At 45.9% G+C, this 8,595-nt stretch overlaps 1 pseudogene; it reads right to left on the bottom strand.

Annotated features, from left to right (window-relative positions):
• On the bottom strand, positions 1-1,247 carry LOC100430686 (melanoma-associated antigen 12-like; annotated as a pseudogene).
• Positions 1,248-8,595: the final 7,348 nt, after the last annotated feature.

Below are 8,595 nucleotides of genomic sequence, written 5' to 3'. Positions count from 1 at the left end.
TCACTCTTCCCCCTCTCTCCAAGCCCATTCATGCAGGGGTGGGTAGGAAATTCAAGGCTCTCCAGTGATCTTTAGCATATGGTACAGGACTTTCACATAGTTGGTTTCAACGAGGGCCCTTGGACCCCACAGGAACTCGTAGCATGCATGATCACTGAAGGGCACCCGCCGGTACTCTAGGTAATTTTCCTGCACCAATACTTGGGTGAGCAGCTTACTGGGATTTGCTAAGACACTGTCCTCCCTCCTGCCAGACAGCTCCAACACACTCAGCTCCTCCCAGACTTTCTCCTCAGGGGCACCGTCTCCCTCTATTGCTACTGTGGCCAGGATGATTATCAGGAGGTCTGTTGTGGGCATGATTTGATTTTCGCCCAGCAGGCCATTGTAGGAGAGGCCCAGGCAGGTGACAAGGATGTACAAGTGGCTGATGGGGACCACTTCCATCACCTCGATGCCAAAGACCAGCTGCAAGTACTCGGAGGCTTTGCTGAAGATCACAGGAAAGAAGTACTGGCAATTTTTTTTTTTTTTTTTTTTTTTTGAGACGGAGTCTTGCTCTGTCACCCAGGCTGGAGTGCAGTGGTGCAATCTCAGCTCACTGCAAGCCCCGCCTCCCACGTTCACGCCATTCTCCTGCCTCAGTCTCCTGAGTAGCTGGGACTATAGGCTCCCGCCACCACGCTCGGCTAATGTGTTGTATTTTTAGTAGAGACAGGGTTTCACAGTCTTCATCTCCTGACCTCGTGATCCACCCGCCTCCGCCTCCCAAAGTGCTGGGATTAGAGGCATGAGCCACCGTGCCCGGTCAGTACTGGCAATTTCTCATGACACTCTCCAGTATTTCTGCCATTGTGAACTGCTCTCTGGCTCGATACTTTAGGAGCAGAAAATGTACCAACTCAGCCACCTTCCTACTGAGTGCTGCTTGGAAGCCAGTCTCCAGGTCAGGAAAGGTGCTGGGCCCCTCCTCTTCTTGGTTGCTGGAGCCCTCATCAGATTGGCTCCAGAGAGTACAGTTGATGATAGTGGGGAGGGTGGAGGCTCCCTGAGGACTCTGGGGGAGGACCTGGTGACTCGGCAGCAGACACTTCCCCCAGGGTGACTTCCACTAGAGTAGAGGAGGAGGAGGCAGTCTCCTGCTTCTCAGTAACAGGAACCTGGGCACCCACCAAGCCGAGGGCCTCTCCTCGGGCCTCAAGGCCTTCCTCAGGCTTGCAGTGCTGACTCCTCTGCTCCAGAGGCATGATGACTCTGGTCAGGGCAGCAGGCAGGAGTGTGGGCAGGAGCTGGACAATGGAGACCCACAGGCCTGGGGAGAGATGGAGCGTGTGAGAGGCCTCAGCTGAGAACTGAACTGAACCTTGAAGGCTCTAACAGGCTTACTTACATATCTTCTTCTTTAGTGCTGCCCCAGAGCCTCCAGTCCTCCTTGTCGGCCTGTCACCTGAGAACCTGAAGGAGAAAGTGAGAGGGCACCTCAGGGTACAGCTGGCCAGTGCATGATGAGGCTGCATCACTGAGAGTAGGGAGGGTGAGGCCAGGCGCTCTGGAGCCCCATGTGATCTGGGGCGGGTGGTGCTGTTGGTGTGCATTCTAGGCAAAGCTTCAGTGTTGGCACTGTCTGCACCCGCTCTGCTCTGTGACTTCAGGACACTGCCTCAGACCAAGTCCTCACTGCCTTGTTCCTGGAGCTCCTGATTCCTGGGAGAGGAATCCATGGGCCTTCAGGGTGCAGACTGCAAGTACAGCCACGAATTCCAGAATTGTCAGGATGGTTGGCCAGACTCTGTGAGGTCTCCACTCTACTAGGGTGGAGGGTCCCCTCTGTGCTCACTCAGGGCCCTCACCTTTCTCCTTGTAGGGCCTAATCCCGCCCTTTTGCTGGCCTGAGAAACTCTCATGTCAAGAACTCACATTACTGATGTGGTACAGAAGGACATGAGGGACCAACATCTGGCCATACATGACCAGGTCCTCCCGCAAAGCACAATGAGAGATGTCCAAATTCATTGGAGTCCATGTGTCCTGGGTGATGAGCCTGCTTGGTCTTCACCTCCACTCCTCACAGGGCCTGAGAGCCTCCCTCTACTGACCTGAGTGCAACCTCTTCAGACCAAGGCCTCCCCTTCCCTGACATCAGAGATCCCAGAATAATGGATAGACCTCAGCCGACACCACTGCCCAGGCTCTCTGAGGGAACGGCAGGGGCAGGGCAGATTTCTATGGGGCCCCTGTTTGCGTTCTGGCCCAGGAGTACCCTCAATCCTCCAGCAGGCTTCTCACCTGGATGCTTGGCAGATCTCAGGACCACCGCTTCTGTCGACTACATGGGGGCCCCTGTGTTGACCTGACTCATCCTCTGAAGAAAAGGTCCTCACCTCCCTGAGATCTGGAAACAGAAGTGAGGAGGGGCCACATCCTGTCACCCCCAAGTGGGTTGTCCAGGGCAGACCTCTTTGGTTTTAGGGTGAGGCTTCTCATGGCCTCCTATGGGTTACTCAGCTTTACTCCTGCCGAGGCCTGCCCTTCCTCAACCCCCAAGCCCCTGAAATGAGCAGACAGCTCCTCTTTACACCAACACCTTATGTCCCCGAGTGTTCCCCAACCTCCTGCCTGTGGTACAAATGAGATTGCCAATTAGAGTCATGCATGATAGGGCTCCCCTAGAGTTAAGAATAAGGGACAGCCAGACTCTGTGGCGTCCCTTCTTTCTGGGCCAGGGGTATCCCCAGTCCTCACGAAGGGGGCACACCTTGGGGCCGGCAGGTCCTGGGATTCTTCCCTCTGCTGACCTGAAGTACCACTCCTCAGACCACAGCCCTCAACTCTGTCACCTGAAGGTGCAATGAGCACGGGGTACATTCGGCCACTGTGCCCAGCATCCCCCAGCCCAAGGTTCCCACTGATCTGGACTGCGACCTCCCCTCAGTCCTCCCTCTTCTTCCTCCCCTTGACTCCTGGCAGGGCTGGGCCCCAACCCCCTGCTGAAGTGGGTCTGCATCACTAGGATTCCCGTGGCTGAATGAAAAGGTGCCTCAGTTTGAGACAGGGGTACCGTGGGCCCCCTGTCCTGGCATGCTGGGTCCCCTGAGGACTCCATTGACTTCCAGGAGGGCCTGGGCCTTTCCTCTGCTTCCCAAAGGCCTTGCTCACGATACCGAGCCCCTTCCCTCCCTTAGCCGTAAATGTGAACCTCAGGATCCCTGTGCCTGGCCGCCATTCCCGGAGCTTCTGTGGGTTGATAGCAGAGGCAAAGCCCGGATTCTGCCAGGATGGGGGTGGGGGTGAGGATGGGAATGGGGAATGCGGGATGGGGGTGAGGGTGGTGTTGGGGGATCAGAATGGTAGTGGGGGTGTGGAGCAGTTACCCTCAGTCCCCTCTCGGGGCCCTGACCTTGATTTCTGGCAGAGCCTGGGCCCTGCCCTCTTATAACCAGCCCTGCCCTGATCACACAACGCTCTGACCACAGAGTTCCCTGCCGCTAAAGCGGCGGGGGTTGGCGGAGTGATGTGGTGGCGATCCACCCTTTGACGTCTTCCCATGTGGGGTGGTCCAAGGCTGGCAGCAGAGGCAGTGCTGGACTATTTGGGGCCCTCTGTCTGGGGTGAGACCCGCCTCAGTCCTCCCTCAGCGTCTCACCTTGCCTCCTCACCAAGCCTGGGCCTACTTCCCTCTGCCGATAGCAGGCCGTTGCTCAGGGCGAGAATCTCGCTGTCCTCTGACCCCCAATGTGCAAGTCAGTGGCGTCACATCCGGGCAACGGTACTTCCCTGGGTCCACGGCAGGGGTGGAACCAGATTCGGCTTGCTGGGGGGGGATCTGGATGGGGGTGGGGGTAAGCATGAAGATGGTGTTGGGGGTAGGGGTGGGGTAGGGATTGGGATGGGGATCCTGAGGCTGTAGATCCTGGTGGATTCCGGAGAGTTGGGGGTGGGAGGGGCCTTTGGTCATCCCTCAGGGTCCTGACTTGGATGCCTGGCTGAGCCTAGACCGCCATCCTCTGCTGATTGTATCTGCTCCCCTCAGACCAAGTCTCTGACTCTGAGTCCCCCCAAAGTAGCATTGGGGGAAGGGGTGTGGTCGGGGTGACATCATTGCCAGTGTTTACCAGGGCTGACAAGAGGAGCTGAGCTGGACTCTGTGGTCCCACTATGTGGGTGAGGGTGGATCCTCAGTCCTCACTCAGGAGGGTCCTCTTCCTCACCCCTGGCTGTTGGATGAAGTGATGGGTGGGAGACGCTCTGTTTCTGTCACCTCTGAGCGTTTGTGCATCTGTACCCCTTGTAGAGAATGGCTACGGGTCCCAGGCCAGGTGCTGCCTGCAGGGCGGCAGCCCCCGCGGTTGTAGTGAGCTCTGGGAGAAGACACACACCTTCCCAGGAGGGCTCCTCCCCAGCCAGAGCTACACTTGGCAAACCTTCGGTCCTAAATGGTTTATTCTCTGAATCGAAGAAATAGAGTTTACATATCTTCCAAGTATATATGTAGGTAGCAATATATGTATTTATTTCTATGAAGTAATAGCCACCCTTAGTATGCATGATTCACTCTGATATCCTATTCTACTTCTATTCCAGTCTTTGTGTCCTGTTGAAAGAATTTTTTTTAAACATAATTCCTCTCCCACTATGTTGATTTCAGGTTGTTATTAGCAGAACTCTGGAGCCATACTGCCTTAACCAACCCAATTTTCCTGATGTCCTGCTATTACACTAGGCCTTTTGGCATCGTGTTTTCAGGGGCTGCCTCAGATTGTGCAATGAAGTAAAGTGGAAATTTTAAAACTTTTATTCTACCCATTCTTTCATCTGCCGTCTAAGCAGGCTACAAACCTCCCCAACATCCCTGCCACTAACCCCCTCCAACTGGCACTGCAAGTGTCAAACACAAGTACCAACTCAACAAGGTCTTCAGTCTCACCCTGGGCTGTCCCTGTTTTGTTGCATAGATTTTGTTGCTGATGCTGGTTTTTTCCTTTCTGTTTCCATTCTATAAATTTCTAGAGTTGATTTGGGAAGCAGAGCACAGCAGCCCAAATTTGCTTGTAATGTTGGTGGCTACAGGTAAGGCACTAGATTGTAAATAATTTAAGCTGAGTTTACAGTTTTACACTGCTGTGTTCCCCATGAATGAATATGTTATACTCCTCTATATATTTCGAGCTCTTTTTTCCTGAATATGTCAGTATACTTCGATAGCTGCTTGTATAAACATCTTATACATTTTTATTAGACTTCTATTCAGGTAATTATTGGACTTTCTTGCTATTGCAAATGGCATATTGTCTATTAATTGTCATAGTTAGTTATTGCTTTCGTGAGGTGAAGATTTTGATTTTGCTGTAGTAATCTATTGCACACCTCGTTCTGACGGCCGATGCACTTGAATATTCCACATACCTTTTCCTTTGAATTTTCAAGATCAATAATGGTATTATCACTAAACATTACATGTTTTTCCAATATTCATACCACTTACTCATTTTGATACTTACAGCTCTTTGTGTCTCAATCCTGATTTCAAACGTAGAGATAATAGCCTACATCTACTCATTCCTGACTTGAATGATAATTCTTCGAACATTTCACATTTAAGTATGTTTTTGTTGATTTTATGAAACGGAAGTTCTCTTTGAGTATAGGTTAACTAAATATTTTCTTTTCTTTCATGAACTCATATTAAATTTCTTTTAAAAGCTTTTTCTGTACCCGTTGACACAATCAAATTTTTTCTCCTCCATTTTGTATGTAAGGAATTACAATGAAACAGTTTTTTCTAATGTTAAATCATATTTTATTTCCTTGGTCAGAGCCTGTTTATTTCTTTAATATGCTACTAATTTACATAGGATATTTATTGCTATGTGAGGGAGGTTACTTGATGTGTTCTTTTTCCATCAGGGGAGGGATGTGATCTTCATCTGGTTTTGAATCCAGGAGGGCTAGTCTGGGAGAATGAATTGAACAATTGTCAATCTTTTGTATGTTCTGGAAGAGTTGATGTAAGATGGTGGTTAGTTTTCCCTCATCATTTGGTAGAACTGGAATCCAAAACTGCCTAACCTGGAATGTTTGAGGGTGACTTGAGCTTTGAATATTGTACAGTTTCAGTTTATATAGCTTAATTAAAATTTTATATTTCTCTTTGGATCAGTTTGGTTACTGATTTATTTTATTTCTACAAAGTGGTCGGTTTCATTGAGGATTTCACTTTTAATGGCATATTTATGATAAAAATGTCTCATTAGGGAAAGCCTTCACACATACAGAATAACAGAAACCAATATAATGAACCCAGTATACTTGATACCCAGCATGAACAACTTTAACTACACAGCAAATCTGGTTCCAGTTAGACACTCACCTACCTGCATATCAGCTTCTGGAATAACATGGAGCAAATCTAAGGCATTATACCATTTTATCTCTAAATAACTTAATATGCATTTTAAAATAAAAGGACTTTTTATGAAACAAAAACCCAATAGTATTCATCTCTAAAAAGTTAAATAAATGATTATGAAATGTTCATCTATTTTACATACTTATCTGGATGACTTAAACTTTATAAAAAATATATTTCTTTGATGGAGTACACAAATATCATAACTTTTCCCCCAACTTGCTTCTCTCTGGTTGCTTCATACATCTATAATACAGGTAGGTTTCTGTGTGTGTGTAACATTTTACACTCTGTTACGTGATTCTCCAACCTCTTAAGTTACTTTTAAACTTTACATACATTAAGCTTCACTCTTTGTGCTGCAAAGATATATGGGTTTTGACAAATGCATACAGCCATTGTCTTAGTCCTTTTGGGCTCCCATAACAAAAATAGTGTCGACTGGGTGGCTTATAAACAACACAACATTATTCCTCACATTCTGCAGGTTGGGAAGTCCAAGATCAAGGTGCTGGCAGATTTCATGTCTGGTGGAGGCCTGCTCCCTAATTCATAGACAGCAGCCTTTTCCCTATGTCCTCACGTGCAAGAAAGGGTAAAGGATCTCTGTAGGGTCCATTTTATAAAAACACTAATCCCATTCATGAGGACTCTGCTCTCATGCTCTAGTCATTCTCCAAATATCCCACCTTCCACCTACTACCGTCACCTTGGTATTTCAGCACATGAATTTTGTGGCAACAAAAATATTCAGACCAAAGCAAGCATGCAACCACCTTTACAGTATGATGGATACTAGTTTGACTGCCCTGATAAATCCCCTGTGCTTGTCAGATAAACCCCGTGGCTACCACTGACAGCTTTTTCATCTTTATAATTTTGCGTTTTCCAGAATGTCATATAAATAGAATCTTATACTATGTAGCCTTTTTAGACTGGCTTCTTTCACGTAGCATAATGAACTGAAGAGTCATGGATAACTTTGTGTGGCTTGTAACTTATTCCTTTTCATTGAGGAGTGGTAGTATCAATGTCTGGTTGTATCATAGATATATATATATGATCTTGAAAATTCAAAGGAAAAGGTATGTGGAATATTCAAGTGCATCAGCTTTCAGAACGAGGTGTGCAACAGATTACTACAGCAAAATCAAAATCGTCACCTCAGGAAAACAATATACATATATATTTATATATACATATATAGTATATTTAAATATACATATATAGTATATATTGTTCATATGTTAAATATATTGCATATATGTATATTTAAATATATTTATATGTGTATATTTAAATTTAAAATTTATATATGTATATTTAAATATGTAAATTTATATGTATATATTTAAATGTATGTATATTTAAATAAATATTTAGATATTTATATTTATATATACATATATATGTATATATCGATTCACCAAATGACATACATTTTGGATGCTTCTATTTTTGGCGATTATGAAATAAGCTACTGTACACATTCACATACAATTTTGTATGGAGACATGTTTTCAAATCAATTGGCTAAGTTGATTGAGTACGGCTGCTGAATCTTATGCTAAGCCTATGTTCAGTTTTTTAAGAAAATGCCAAATTGTCTTCCAAAGTGGCTGTACCATGTTGCATCTCCACCCGCAATGAATGAGAGTTTCTGTTGCTCCACATCTTCACTGGCAATTAGTCTTGGTTTTGTTTTCTTTGTTTTGCTTTTTATGGATTTTGGACATTCTAATAGGTGTGTAGTGGTATCTCATTTTAGTACACAATTATCTGATGACAAAGGACTCTCGGTACTTTTAGTATGCTTATTTGCCATGTGTGTATCTTCTTTGGTGTAGCGTGTGTTCAGATCTTTGACTGTTTTCATTGTTTTCTATCGTTGAGCTTTAAGAATTCGTGTATATTGTAGAGACAAGTTCTTTACCACATATGTGTACCACAGATGTTTTCTGCTAGTCTGTGGCTTCTGTTTTCATTCTCTTAACACTGTCTTTTGAAGACCATAAGATTTTTATTTTAATAAAATCAACTTGGCAAATTTTTCTTTCACTGATCATGCTTTTGGTGTTGAATTTAAAAACTCATCACCAAACTCAAAGTTATGTGGATATTCTCTTATGTTTTCTTATAGAGGTTGTATAGTTTTTGGATTTTTCATTAGGTCTATGATGTATCTTGAG

Source organism: Macaca mulatta, chromosome X (genome assembly GCF_049350105.2).
Source record: "Macaca mulatta isolate MMU2019108-1 chromosome X, T2T-MMU8v2.0, whole genome shotgun sequence".
NCBI classification, from domain to species: Eukaryota; Metazoa; Chordata; class Mammalia; order Primates; family Cercopithecidae; genus Macaca; species Macaca mulatta.
This window is presented reverse-complemented; position numbering and strand designations above follow the sequence as displayed.